Raw genomic sequence first — 16271 nt, 5'->3', positions numbered from 1 at the left:
TTATTTTAGTCTTAGGTCTTCTTACTGTAGGCTGACTGTTCAGCTGTTGTATATAGACTAAATCCTCACACTGTGATTGAAATCTTTTAGAACTTTATTCGGAACTTGGATGTTGGCCTGGAACCAGAAATGAAGTCGGTCTTTCTTGCTGTTTCCAGTTATGAGAAATTCTTATGTGACATGAATGAAGAGCAAATGTCCTCAAGACAATTCAGACAACCAAACTGGCGTATTGAGAATGTGAGCTGATCAGATCCATACAGACTTAATCAAAGCAGTTTGGTGACAGTGGTACCACACTCCCAGCTTTGCAATGCAACCCAGATTTATACTGTCATTGCTTATGTCATTTTTGTGCTGCCAAGAGTGAGTTGGGTGAATACTGAAGCAATATGTGTGGTTTCATCGATGGCACCAGAGAGAGCCGGTGGAGGGGGCAGCCCTCCCTCCAGATAAGTAGCTAACCCCCCCACACACACCACCACTACCACCAAACCCCTGGATCACTCTGTTTACTTGAAGAATACAAATTACAACTGAATCATAAACTGGAAATTAAGAAAACTTTGTCCTTTCTTTGCTCCCCCTTAATATATATTTTTTTTCTGGTCCATTTCACTGTCTACTTCATTCCCAACATGCTGAACAATGCTAGGATCCATTCAATCCACAATCACAGCACACCAATTTGAATTGACTGGTGATTCTGATGCTCTCCTACTCAAGTGGAAGTGTAAAGAAGCTTGACAAACATTGAAATTAAGCACACAGTTGACTATGGAACCTACAGCTGCTTCTGAAACTATTCCATCATTTCAGAAAGAAACCAGAAGTTTTGGGAGAGTAGTCAAGAGGAACCCTAATTTTCTTTAAAAAGAAATATATGTAAATGTATTTTGTGAGTGTTTGATAAAATGTAAAAAGGAAGCATATTGAGGCTGCAATTCTATACATACTTTCCTGGGACCAAATCCCGTTGAACTCTGTGGGGCTTACTTCTGAGTAGACATGCATAGGATTGCAGTGTTAGTGGCTCTGGTTCAGTCTCACCTGCTAAACATGGCCATGTCACATCTCTTCTATAGCTGGTAGTCTCTAAAATCCTTGTTAGACCAACTGACAGGAAATCTGAGGAACTCATGAGAAAATAAACTATCCACTCCACTTTGAGGAATATTTTACTACCCACATTGTGGGTAAAAGCAAACACATATGACAGTCACCATAGAAAAACATGACTACTTGTGTTATGTGTGTGTGGGGGGGAATTGGCTATTTTTTTAAACCCATAATGTGACAAAACTGAAACAGATGACACATTGCATTTAGGGAAAAGTGGCCCCCAAATTCCTGAGCAGCTATTGTTACTTTGACTGGTTGCAGGTTTCCAAAGTTTGAAGCAGACCTTTTTGTCCAATCCTGAGATCTTTTGAAAAAATTAAAACCTGGTGATGGTTGGGGGGTTGAACCTGGGACCTTCTCCAGACAACACATATTTTCTGCCATTGAGGTGTGGCGTGTTCCTCTTTTCTTGCTTGGCTTGGATAAAGATTGCATAGACTGTCAATTTCAATTCTGCTTCACAATCTCTTAATATCATACTTGACCTTTGTTCCCTCCATAGCCGTACCTCTGTGTTCAATAATATTTTATGCTAGTTTCATAAAAAGCTCTGAATTTTTATTTTATTTTAATTCCCTCTGAGGAAAAGTAAATCTCTTGAATTCCTGCTCTACTATGATCTTTTCAAAAGAGGGGAGGGTGAAAGCCACTTGCCATGTACTTCACTTCCTGCAGTAAATCTATTTAAAATATGACTCTGCTTAAAGTACTTTTATATTTGGTTAGGACTAGGAGTATCATATTTTATGGCTTTTCCTCCTTCATATGTTCCAAACTTGTGGATTCTCCAAGCGCATAATTTGGCATAATCCACCGAGGGACACTTCAAGTCAGGAAGCTAAGACCCTCAAGGAAATGGTTGTTAGTAACAAGTCTGTAGGGGAATACGGGCATGAGAAAGATGGTTAGGAAGGATCTATATATTGATGCAGCACTGATGCACTTATTTTAGTCATGCTCCGTCTACTACGTGGCATCTACAGTCTCTGTTAGGCAAGGGGAAAATCAAAATCACTGGCAACACATTCATTTTGACACCTTCTACCCCGACATTTTTCACATCCTTAGTATGGTTCATGGTTGGGGGGGGGGGAAATCTGCATATTTTAAATTCTAATAAATTATTTGGCTCACAAACACCTTTATACACAAATATATAAAATGAATCTTAAATGAATGTTAATTAGAATTAGCTGATTTAGTTCTAATGGTTTCATTATACCTTAACACACTAGCTGGACACATTAGATCTCCTGGAACAATCCTTGCTCCTGATAACAGAGAGAAACATGGCTGGATAAATGGTAATTCCAGTGAATGATATAGGCTTCCAGAACATCAGAAGCAAGAGTGCAGAGCCTCAGGCCTAGGGGCCAAATTGGGCCCCTTTAGGAGTCCCAATCCAGCCCTCTGGTGTTCTGCAAAAGGCCATGCCCCTTTCCTCTGGATCCCCCCTTCTCCCCCAACCACTGATGGTTGGTGGTCTCCTGGCTTTTGTCCATTTTCCCCCTTTCTAAAAGGGTTGAAATGCCTGTGCTAAGACTTAAATTACTGGCAGTAGGAACTTTAAGCTAAAAGACCCTGGTAATTTTGGTATTTTTTGTCTCTGCCCTTTTTGCCTTTGGCCCTGCCCACCACTGGAATATGCCCCCCAAGAGCTTTTCCAAAATGGAATTCAGCCCTCGGGCTGAAATAAGTTCTGCACCCCTGATCTAAGGCATGACATCTATATCTTGCTTTCATTTAGAGTGCAAAAGAGTGTTCTCCCACATTTATTATTGTCATAGAGTACCCAGTCCAGCAACAAGGTCAAGGTGAGGTTAAACTCATATTTTCATAATCAGCATCAGAGTTAACTTAGTAGAGTCTGAGAGCTGGAACCAGAAGCTCAGGCAAGGTGCACAGAATAAACCAAAAAGACTTCTATGAAGAATTCGTGATGGAGAGCTCACAGGCATATAGGAAATCAGAGCAACCCCAAGAAGAGAAGGTTAGACACCAAGAAGAGAACTGAAGGGCAGAACAGTTGTCTCAGCAGAAAGGGGCTATGTAGAGCATAGGGATAGAGGAAGCAACATGGGAAGAAACAAGAAGTGAACAGAGGCATCCAAAATTTAATCACTTGGAGAATTGGAGACACAAGAAAACTTCATAAGACACCTATGGACTGAACGCATGGAGCTAGGAGCCAGATCATGCTCACAGTCTGTCCTGCCTTTCATGTGTTTTTTTGGCTCTGTATTTACAGAGCCTACATACTTACAACTTACCACATCCTGGATCATGTTTACAGAGCTTGAACATGTATAATTGGTATTTTTTGCACATTGCGCTTAAGAACATGTGAAGGGCTGAGGCAGGAAACAGAAAGCAGATGATCCTGTCCACCCTTGCACATTTATTTATTTATTTATTTATTTATTTCTATACTGCCCAATAGCTGAAACTCTCTGGGCAGTTCACAAAAATTAAAACCAAACAGCACACAATAAAACAATATAAAATATATAGAACATTAAAACCACAACCACAATACATGTTTGTTCTCCATGTTATTCAGCCATGTAAAAAGAGCTACAGACAAGAAAGCTAGAGCCTATGTCGTCACACCAAAGACATAGGAAGGGAAATACTTTCTCTTCATCATCATTGGACAGCATAAGTGAATAAAAGAATCCTGCTGTTCTTTTCCAGCAGACCTATTTATGTGCCAGGTTGGCTAGCCATTCAAATTACAATCTGACTGGCCATTCAGAGACAAATATTCTGTGATATTACTAAAACTGCCATTTAACTTGTTGTGGAGAGTGCTGCTTTTTACAGTAGCTGAGATTTAAGAGAAGAAAAATCCAGATTGCCAAAACTGTGACTACTTACCAAAACAGTGAAAACTCATGCAAGTACAGAACATCTCATTGCAAACTCATCCTACTCTTTTTCCTTCTTTTTAATTATGTTCCCTTTCACCAGCATGTCAAGATGAAGGATGATGGAATGCAGCAATGAAAAGACTACATGCAGGTAAATAATATACCTGGATGACACTTCCCATGATTTTATGCAATACAATTATCAGCTACAGACAGCGTCATTGATTGACATTTGGAAATGTAGAGTCAAATAAGCTATCTAATCAAGAGCATAATAGTGATACACAAAAACAGAATAGAGAGAAAACATATGTGAAACTGCCAGTAGATTGGTTCAACACATAGATTTAATGGTGGCTCTCTAACACCTGCAGGTGAGGAGAGAATGCATCTTGACAAACTTGCAGAAGAATTTGTGATGGTTGGGAATCACATTTCCACTGGAAATTGCTATTCACCTTTCCTTAACATTGGTCAGAACTGTACACAGAAGTCAGAGGGTTGGAATTTCCCCCAAAACAGAAACGGAAATCCAGTGTTCTGGACATGTAATCTGCAAATGTTCTACATAGCTAACATCTCTGGCGATGTTCTGACAATGGGTGGTCCCACAGCTTTTAGTCCAGGTGGACCAGCCACACTTTAATTTAACTTTGTTGCATTTTCACCAAAGTTCACCTTACGATTTCAGATCTGTATAAATTTCTCACCACTCTTAAAACTAATGTTTTGGGGTATTTTTGGTGTCTGGTAGATACATTGTTCAGCAGAATGGTACATTCAAAGGTGGCTGCATTTATAGTGTAAAAACTTTTGAACCTCACAGTGCAACACTTTGGACTGGGCAGTAGTAGATTTTAGAAGCTTTTTTTATTCATTAGCAAGCCATTTGCTGATTTATTGCCTCCCTTCAATACCCAACTATTTGGGAATATACAACTTTGCCAGGAAAAGTCCCAAACTGACACTCCCTCCGCTTGAAAGTGGTTCTTCGTAAGTTTCCATTTGAAACAAGAGTTTAATCATTGTTCTGGCATTGTCAATGTAATACAACCTTAATGGAAGAATCTGTGGCAAGCAGGCTGGACATGGATGTTCATTGTAACAGATGTTTTAAAAGGGAACAAATGATGTGTTTAATCTGTTTATTACCCGGAGGAGTAGTTCTGAGTTTAATTAGATGGCCATTCCCAATGTACTTAGCACTTTCAAAGTGCAAAGTCCTTCATAACCTTCATTCTTTGTGTTCTAAGATTACTCATCATGACTGAGAGGTATGACCTACCATTCCCATTTTACAGCTAGAAAACAGCAATTAGTTTGGACAGTACCTTGTAGTGAGTATTGCAGAATCAAGAATCACTTGCACCTCAGCATATCCATTCAAATATGAAGGAATGATACATGAACATGTGTTTAAGTCTCTCATTGGAATAAACAATTTAGGGCACAATCCTATGCATACTTAGACAGTAAAAGGTCCTACAACTTCCAGCCAGCCATGCTGGCTGGGGCATGCTGGGAGCTGCAGGACTTTTTTTCTTTCTAAACATGCATAGGATTGCACCCTTAAAATACTTAGATTTGGCTGGGTTGTGTGTCCTAACATAGGGCTTGAGATATTTAGGGGGAAAGGAAGCACAAAGCCTTCACACGTGCTGTTGCCATGCTTCCCCAAACATTCAATACCAAAACTTCCCATCTCCCAACACTGTCAGATGTGAAAGTTGTTCCTGCATAGAACATAAGCATCTATGGGGCAGCAGGGGTAGTTGTGAAAGTCTGACTTCAGATGTTACAGAGAAGAGCAACAAACAAGAAATATGAGGTACTGTTTGGGACCCTCCTTTCTTTTTCAGGATGTTCACTGCTGCTTAATAGTTAAGTACTTGCTGCTGACCAATTGGGGAGTTCACAACTGAGCAGGGATATGAATTTCACTCTGACTTTTTGCCCATTGGACCACTCACATTGACTCCTAATTTGATATGCCACAGCCTGTCTTGCAAACATGTAACATGGTAGATTAAAAGAGCTGGATTCCAACCATGTAATTCCACAGAGAACCCAGGGTTTTTCCCATGCCAGAGATGCGCTCTGTGCATATAGTGAGAATGCCTATAACATTAGCTTATAAACCCATGCTTTCTCTAGTCTGTTCTGACTTAACTGGACATAGAATATATACCAAATAATAAAAAATGCAAAGCCTATGCCAAATAGCCAAACTGGATGGGATCGACACTGGCATTTTGAGTGTGTGCCGAACTTCTCCATCTATTTGAGCACATGATTACACATGTTTAACTTTTACATTTGGATAAAGGGATTAGGCTGTGAGTAATGTCTGACAACCACTGTGCATGGTTTATTTGCTTTAAAACATCTGTTGGATCTGTTGAAGATCAAAATCAATAAAAAAATAAAATTAAAAAACACCATGGACCAACATTGTACAATACTAGAAAATGCTTTGCTTGAAGACAAATCTTCCTGAAAGGGGGGAAAGGGGCAGAGGAGGGACTAAAAAGAGAGGCCAGGAGTTACTTTAAACAACACATGCTGTTTGGATGTCTGAAATGGAAGGACTCCAGCCACTTAAAACTATTTGCATCAGTGATGCCAAGAGAAAAACAGAAATGTGAAAAGAAGACAAATAAGGGGAAGAGAACAAGGGGCTAAATCAATACACAGCTGAACTGGCCCAAAAGGGATTTTAAAAAAGAAAGATGCCAGAAAACACAGGAGACTCAGTTGAGGGATATAGGTGGGAGAAAGAAAGGAAAGAGCTTTGAGGTGGAGTAATTGAAAAGTGCTGCTGTGTACATGGAGCTGTTGCCTCAGAAAGGCTTTCCTTTAACTTTAAACAAACGTTACATATGCAAAGAATTTGGGTGGCCCTGGATTTTCCCTTTTTATTTTCTTCTTGAAAGGTGATATGTGGAGCCTGTGTATTTTGGGGGTCTTCACGGGAAATGACTCTGCATAACAGATGGAGGCAGTTCACACACGCACACACACAAACATTTAAATGGAGAGGATAGTAAGCAATCACACTTCTTTCATGATTAGCCTTGGCTAGGGTAGTCTTTGAATGCAAGTGGCTGATACTCTCTAAGGCTTTTAAAACTCAGTTTTATTGGTATTTTCACTGCTAGGTGCGAGGTTTCCATAAGTTTTTAACTGTGCTAGGTTTCCATACGTTTTTAATTGTGCTAGGTTTCCATAAGTTTTTAATTGTGCTAGGTTTCCATAAGTTTTTAATTGTGTTTATGTATGTTTTAAAATGTAGGCTGCTTCGGGAATTCCAGTGAGTTGAAGGGTGGGATATAAAAGAAATTAATTAATGAATGGTGCAATCCTATGCATGTTTATACAGAAAAAGTCCTACAACTCCCACATTCCCCATCTAACTTTTTTTCTGTATAAATATGCATAGGACTGTGCCCTAATATTTCATTAACTATTTCTACATCACCCAGAATGGAAACCCCTTATGGACATTTGGGACTGAAAACGTGTATTTTTCTGAATATAGTTCTTATTTTTTTATGCTTTTTATTATCAGGGTATAATGGACACCCACAACAGGTTTTTGAGTAAATTTTTTGGTGAACATTCAGTGATTGCATTTTCAGGTATCATCTTCGCAACCATGATAAAGGAAAATCAAGTAAACGTATGGTCTTGGATCAAGGGAGCTCTACCTTAGGTGCTGACTTTTTTCCTTTTAATAGGCAAAGTTAATATTAAGCATTATTTATTTATATATTACATTTTTATACCACCAAATAATGAAGCTCTCTCGGGGGGTTCACAAAGCAGAGTTTCAGACCATAGGAACATAATAAAACACAACATAAAACCTACAAATGTGTAAAGAGGTACAGAATAAAACAAAAATTAAAGCTTTGCACAGCACTGCAAAGATCTAAAGAGCATGAACATAATTTTCAAAGTACTGAAGGGTGAAAATGCTTGGGAGAACAAAAAGGTGTTCATTTGGGCTGAAAAGACCACAACATAGGCACTGGGTGAGCCTTGGGGGGTGGGCATTCCACAACTTGGGTGTCACCACAAAAAAAGCCTTTCGCATTAGTACTGCATACCTCACTACTGCACTATTAATGGTCTCAAATGATGGCCTTTGCGACCATTAATAGAAAGAGGACTACAAAAGCATTTCTTGCAGATTTTCATACTATTTATTAGGGACTGCCCCTATTTTCTGGTACCTGTCCCTGGGAAATTACGATTCCTATTTTGTTTTTGTGTAAAGGCAGTAGCTCAGTGGTAAAGCTGGTCTTTGGCTATCCTGATTGGGGGTGATGGGAGTTGTAGTTCAAAACATCTTGAGAGCACCAGGTTGAGGTATACTGAACTAACTGATTCAGTATAAGGCAGCTTCTTATGTGAATGTGTTATATTTTGGAGAGATGCTATGGATGTCTTTAAAAATGTTATGGGGAGAGCAATCCTATGGCCCCTAGACAGCATCTGGGGGACCACAGGATTTTTTGGATTCATAGATCTGAGGCCAGAGACAGTGCTCTGACCTCAGACCTAGGAGTCCAAGCTCCCTGCCCCTCCCCCTCCCTGCCAGCTGCCTCTACGAGCTCACAAGTGATGTACTAAACAACTTAACTGTTTCATTTCATACATATGCGGTGGGGGGGAGGTGCTCCATCCCTCCCCCCAAAATCCTCAACAGCCAGCTCCGCTCTACAGCAACTCCATGGAGCCACTGGCTGGGGCAGCCCGCAGCGACATCCAGCCGCTGCTGGGCTGCGCAGGGATACAAATGACAGCCACTATAGCCGCCATTTGCATCCCTTTTTTTGCCTTGATAGGCTATGTAAATATTTACGTAGCCTATCACAGCAAAAAAAAAGGGACACAAATGGCGTCCCTGCATTAGCCGTGATAGGCTATGGAAGTATTTACGTAGCCTATCACGGCTAAAATGGTGAAGCGAATGGTGGCTGCAGACGCCATTCGCAGAGCAGCGCAAACAGCAGCAGGTGAGTGCTCTGTTTTGTGCGCCTTTCGTGGGGTGGGGGGGCAGGGGGCTTCGTTCCGCCACAGGTTTGGGGGGGCCGAATGCATTGGCATTCGGCCTCACCAAGATCCGTGGTGGAATTCTCCGCCATCCACACAAGCTCGAAGAGGAGGCAAAGGAAGCGTGCCAGTGGGCAGGGATGGCTTATGTTGTATCCCCAGCTCTCCCAGCCACCTTCCCTCCCCCTCCCCAACACCTCAGCTAGATGGGCGAGTCTAGCTAAATTGCTAAAGGAGTGCTGCACCTCCTGCTCTGCTTTGGATACTCATAAGCCTCCGAGTTCGGAGGCATATGAGTATCAAGGGCAGATCCAATCGGATTGTGCCCTAAGCGTGCACACGAGTAAATTACAGTTCTTCAGGTTTCGAACTCTGGTGAGGAAGTTACCCCAGGCTTGCTTTGCACATGACTCGTTCTGAACTTTCTCTAAACATCTCAGGATCTTCCAGAGAGTTATTTGAGAAATATAGGAAAGATTTCAAGCCCCAGTTCAAAAGCTTCTGCCATTATCATTTTTCCCTTTGTGCCCAAATGTATCTTATTTATTTAGTCATTATGTTTATATCCCACCTTTTTTCCTCCAAGGAACCCAAGGCGGTATACATGAGCCTCCTCCTCTCCATTATATCCTCACAACAACCCTGTGAGGTAGATTAGGCTGGGAGTCAGTGACTGTCCCAAAGTCACCCAGTGAGCTTCATGGCCAGCTGGAGACAAAAACCTGTATCCCCTGAGTCCCAGTCCAACACTCTAACCACTACATCAGGGGTGGGCAAAGTTCAGACTTGTGGGATCTACTTTATATGTTCCTGGAATGCTGAGGTCCACCAACCACAGCCTGTTGCAGAAGACATACACTTTGAATTACAGATTACTGAGCCCAAGAACTTGTTTGGAGTGCCAAAACTGAACAGAGTACACATACCTTTCACGCAAACACCACTCCTGGTTACCCACAATCTTTCTTCATTTCATTTCTTCATTCTCCAATTTAGACAGTGGGAGAAGGATGAGAAGAGTCATTTTGTTGCTTCTATTTTCAGAAAACTGGGACTCAGCAAACTTTGCTGATATACTGCAAATCATCCAAAGATCTACCAATAGATCTAGATTAGGGATGGATGGACTCGCCCCAGCCCACCTTGTGAACTGCTCACCTGCCAGCCACCCAATCCCTGCCAGCTGCCTGACCCTGGTCACTGCACGCGGAGAGCTGCTGGGCAGTCTGTGAATGCCTGGCGAGCAGCAGCTGGCCTCCTGGCCCTTTGCCAAGTCACCATTTTATGCAAAATGGCAGCTCGGCCTTTTTTGTAAAGAGCCATTTTATGCAAATGGCAGCTGTAAAGCGGACCCTATATGTATGATTACAGGCATAAATAGTTTATTGAGACCATTTACACCTGTAATTTTGCATAAATGGTTGCCATTTGTGTAAAATGGCCCTTTCCAAAAAAGGCAGACCCACCATTTTGTGGCTTGGCAAGGGAGCAGGGATCTGTGGACTGGTGTCTGGGGGGCCGAGTCAGTGAGAAGTCACCAGGCTTTGAGCCCCAACCAGACACCTGTGACATCCCTAATCCAGATCCACCTTCTAATCCAGATCCACCTTCAATCAGCAGAGAGGAGAGTGGTCACATCCCCTATTTTCTCTAGTTCCCAGGTTTTCAGCAGCAATGGAGACTCCCCAGCATGCTGAGAGGCAGTCATTGCCATGCAGAAGCCTGGACTAGAGATTTCAGTTCTTTATGACTCAAACAATTGTGTCAGAAGAAATCAGCAACTACAGTTCCCAGGGATCCTGGCAGCAGCAAATGCCTTAAGACTGAGTCTTAATATTGTGAGCTTTTCTACACAAGGCTTTTATTGTGCACTCGTGATTGCTCATTCACGGTAGTTTGCGGGTCCTTTATGCAATGTCATCATCCTCCAGGGCCTCTTCCGTGCTTTGCAACTATTATGTTGGGTTTTTTTTTTCCCCAATGAGGGAAGTCTGGTATTATTTAGAAATGGCAGAATGAGACTCTCATGTAATTTCACAATTTTGCTATACCACAGCACCATCTAGTGGTTGTATAATGAAACATATAGAAAGGCAGGGAAAGAAGACCTTTGGAAAAAAGACATATAAAGCAGCTGTAATCTCACAAAGAATCTGGAAGCTGAAGCCTCGGTCCAGGTGTGGGATAAAAGCCTCATGGAGAAATGCCTTGTGAATCTTACCCAATGCCTTCTATGCCATATCACTCTTCTCCTACCTGTGATTATTATAATGTCACCACTCCTCAAATATTTTGACATCACCAAGTACTGATTCTAGCTCCAGAATTTCAGTACCTCTATATTCTCTTCCTTGAGGTAATACCTTAGAACAAGTGTGTGTGGAGGAATACATCAGCTATAACCTAAGCAACCGCTTCATTAGGACGCTGCCACCCTCCTCCTCATGAGGAGAGAACCTTCAATTTCTGTGTGGGTCTGGGTGTAGATTCCCAGACTTTAGCCTATTACTTTCATAGTTCCATTTAACCCTTTATCTGGTAACAAATGAGACCAAGAATGGCGTGGTTTGAAAGAACAAATTGAAGATGAAACACTATTTACACGGTATAAGATGTTTCAATGCAGTTTGAGTTTTATGTGGTAAACATTCTTGTTTCAAGTTTTTATTAATTCCTTACTTACTCTACCCTTTCTAATAATAAGGCATAAAAATAATAAATACACCTCCCTCCACCTCCCAGAGGAATCTAACCACCCCAAAGCTAGAGCCCAATGCCCTAATCCTACCCCTCAGAAAGCCAAACCCTATCTCCGCCTCTAAAGAAAACCAAATGCCTGCTATTCCCTCTCTCTCCCAAATCCCAACTGAAAAAGTCACAGCCAATCAGGAGACACCATTTAAATCTGAACATTCTTACTCCCCCCTCCCCGCTACTTACCATAGCCTTTAGGCGAAAGGATGTATTAGAACACATCAATCAAGCAAACGAACATCAAAATATACAATTAAACAACAAAACAAAATACCTTTTCATCACACCAGCCCTTCCCCAGTATTAGTGTATGTTAGGGGATGAGAGTGTGAATTTTGCAAGGGGGAGATTGAGCTACATTGTAAGGGATTCAGGGAATCAAAGTTGCACAAACATACTTCAATCAATGGAAGAAGATTGTATTCTTTTAAATGTGCACCCAAGTATGTAGCCAAGTACACAATTTTGATGTGAAAAGAAAAGTTCTCTATCTGATAACATCATGGCGATCACTCGTGACCGAGTAAGATTGTCTTCCAAAGATAGAGTCCATATAGATAACTCTTTAAAAAGGATTAGCCAGATTCATAGAAAATAGGTCAATCAACACATTAATCTCTAGCAGTAGGTCTGCAGGTGGCTGTAAAGGCCGATTCTGGATCTACACAGCCTCCCACAGTGAGGACATAGGTTTCCAGGTGGAAGGCGGTCACGGTGAGGGTTTGCTTGACGTGCCTTCTGCTGAGCTCGTTTCTCCCTTTCGCTCTGTACTCATGCTTCTTCAAATTCCATAGCGCCTTTAATATAGGCTGACCTCCAGTTGGAACCCTCATGAGTTAGAGCTTCCCAGTTCTCAATCCTTATGTTACATTTTTTTAGATTAGCTTTGAGAACATCTTTAAATCTCTTTTGCTGTCCACCAATATTCCGTTTTCCATTCATAAGTTGGGAATAGAGTATCTGCTTTGGAAGACGATAATCAGGCATTCGAACAACATGGCCGATCCAGCGAAGTTGATGTTGGAGAATCATTGTTTCAACGCTGGTGGTCTTTGCTTCTTCCAGTACGCTGACATTACTCTGTCTTCCCAAATAATTTGCAGAATTTTTCAGAGGCAGCGTTGGTGGAATTTTTTGAGAAGTTGGGAGTGGCGTTTATAGATGGACCATGTTTCACAGGCATACAGCAAGGTTGGTAGTACAATGGCTTTGTAAACAAGCATTTCGGTCTCTCTGCGAATGTCCCGATCCTCGAACACTCTGCACTTCATTCAGGAGAATGCTACAGTCACAGAGCTCAGGCAATGCTGAATTTCAGCGTCGATGTCAGCTTTTGTGGAGAGATGGCTGCCAAGATAAGAAAAGTGATCAACATTTTCCAGCATCACACCATTAAGCTGGATTGATGGTGCTACAGAGGGATTGATGAGAGGTCGAGCTTTTCATATGCTTCTGCGAAGATGTTTAGGATTGTTTGGAGATTTTCCTCTGAATGTGCGCAGATTACGTTATCATCAGCATATTGAAGTTCTGTGACAGAGGATGTAATTACCTTACTTTTTGCTATCAGCCTACTGAGATTAAAAAGTTTTCCATCTGTTCGATATATGATTTCTACACCAGTGGGAAGTTTCCCTTCAACAGGGTGTAGAATCATAGCAATGAAGATAGCGAATAAGGTTGGAGCAATGATGCATCCCTGTTTAACGCCTGATCCCACTTTGAATGGATCACTTTGAGAGCCATTGTTATCCAAGATCGTTGCCATCATGTCATCATGGAAGAGCTGCAAGATGTTCACAAATTTATTAGGGCATTTGGTTTTCAGAAGGATGGTCCAGAGAGCAGTACAATTTACAGTGTCGAAGGCCTTAGTCAGATCAATAAAGCCCATGTACAGGGGTTGGTTTTGCTCCCTGCATTTTTCTTGGAGCTGCCATGCAGTGAAGATCATATCCACTGTCCCCCTGGAAGGGCAGAAGCCATTCTGGGATTCAGGGATATGAAGACAAGAACAAACTCAGGTTTGGCTGATTTCCACATTCTGACTCACCATGAAGATCCTGAAGCCACACTCTCATCCGTATTATGAGACCATTACTAGTTTCAGTCCATTCTTTTGGGGAGGTTTGATCTCTGACTGGTGAGTGGATGCAACTTGATCGTGTGCACGTGTCATGTAAATGCAGTGCATGGGCACACAATGACTGAGTTGGCACAATCACTGCAGCTCACCATGGCTTATAAACCATGGTCTTCTGTAGGGTTATTGGGAGGTTATTTCCCCCTCCAACAACCCCTGCCACACAGGTTCAGATGATGCCACAAACCATGGCAACTCTGAGCTAGGGGTTGAATATTCAAAATGGCTGCCAGCATGTGCCGCAACCCTTAAGTAAGCCATAGTGGGCTGTTGTGATCATGCAAACTGGCCCAAGTTCAGTGCACTGCTCCCCTTCCCACCCCCGATAACAGCCTATCCAGAAGTAAATGCTGTTAAGTGAGTTTGAGTACATTGTGAGACTAAACATGCATTAAGAAAATGGTTATGGACAGTTTACTAGTGCATCCTGCTTCAGAGCAAGACAGGCTATTGCAGAGTTAATGAATGCAAAATACAGCAGATGGGAAAAAAGCTTCCATCGATGTGTAATGGGAGACACTCAAGCAATGATCCTAGCTATGAGGATAGGGTGGTTGCAAAAGTGTCTCTATTTTTGTCTGTGAAATGTTGGAGAGTATGCATTTTGATAGCACTGTGACCCCAGCAAGCCGTTCATCTATAGCATCCTGACAAGCAATGATGATGAGAGTGAAGCTCAAGTTTGTTGTATCTACTGGGAAAGGCGAAAATGTCATCCAGACTTTCAGTAGAAGTCAGAAAACTACCTCTATTCAAGTGCAATGATTACTGGTGTTGTTTAAAGCAACTGCTTTATTAGAAATACAGATTCTTATTGTGGTTGGTCATGTCCCTCAAGGATTCAGGGACTGCCTGTTTGCATCACTGTTTAGTTGCCTTGTCTATTAAGTCTATAAGATTATATATATATATATATATATATATATATATATATATATATATATCTTAGAATCATAGAATAGTAGGGTTGGAAGGGGCCTACAAGGCCATCGAGTCCAACCCCCTGCTCAATGCAGGAATCCAAGTCAGAGCATCCCTGACAGATGGCTATCCAGCCTCGTCTTGAATGCCTCCAGTGTGGGAGAGCCCACCACCTCCCTAGGTCATTGGTTCCATTGCCGTATTGCTCTAAGACTAAAAGTCAGGAATTTTTTCCTGATGTTCAGCCAGAATCTGGCTTCCTGTAACTTGAGCCCATTATTCCATGTCTTGCACTCTGGGATGACTGAGAAGAGATCCTGGCCTTCCTCTCTGTGACAAACTTTCAAGTACTTGAAGAGCACTATCATCTCCCCTCAGTCTTTTCTTCTCAAGGCTAAACATTAGGGGTGGACGAAAGTCACTTACCTGTCCTCGAAGGACGTTCGCGGTGGGGGGGAGGCACTTCGCTGCTCCCCCCGCGAAGTTCAGGCCGGGGGGGGGAGGCTTCCTGCCTCAGCCCGGCCGAAATTCAGGCCGGTGGGGAGGCTTCCCGTCTCGGCCCGGCCGAAATTCAGGCCGGGAAGGAGGCTTCCTGCCTCGCCCGGCCGCGAACGCGAAAGTTAAAAAAAAAAAAAAAAAACGCCCCCTGATAGGCTACGTGATGATTCATGTAGCCTATCACGGCTAGATCTGCAAAGTCAGCCGTGATAGGCTACGTCAATCATCACGTAGCCTATCACAAGTGACTTAAAAAAAAAAAAGCGCGTACGCTAATGGCGGCCCCCATAGGGAGCCGCCATTCGCGTTCCTTATTTAGTCGCTATAGTCTACGTAAATGTTTACGTAGACTACAGCGACCAAATAAGGAACGGGAATGGCGGCTCCCTATGGGGGCCGCCATTATCCGTACACACTTTTTTTTTTTTTTTTAAGTCACCCGTGATAGGCTACGTGACGATTGACGTAGCCTATCACGGCTGACTTTGCAAATCTAGCCATGATAGGCTACGTTAATCGTCACGTAGCCTATCAGGGGGCATTTTTTTTTTTTCTTACATTGCAATGGCGGCAGCGGCAGCCGGTCGAAAGACCGGCTGCCGCTCCCGCCTTGCTCGAACACCCGCCGAACCGCCGGCCGGACCAGCCACAGGGAGGGACATTCGGTGAAGGTAAGTCCCGTCCCGGGGGGGGTGCGGGGGGCGGGGGGGGTTCGGAGGATTTCTCCCCGAAACTTGTTCGGGGGGCCGAACACGCTGGCGCTCGGCCCCCCGAAGTTTCGGGGAGAAATTCTCCGCCAACCCTACTAAACATGCCCAGTTCTTTCAGTCTCTCCTCATAGGGCTTTGCTTCCAGTGCTCTAATCATCTTTGTTGCCCTCCTCTGAACCCTCTCCAGTTTGTCTG

The sequence above is a fragment of the Heloderma suspectum genome, chromosome 3 (assembly GCF_057233095.1).
Source record: "Heloderma suspectum isolate Gila_16-S chromosome 3, 16-S_ref, whole genome shotgun sequence".
In the NCBI taxonomy this organism is placed as follows: domain Eukaryota; kingdom Metazoa; phylum Chordata; class Lepidosauria; order Squamata; family Helodermatidae; genus Heloderma; species Heloderma suspectum.
Note: the sequence above shows the minus strand (reverse complement) of the source record.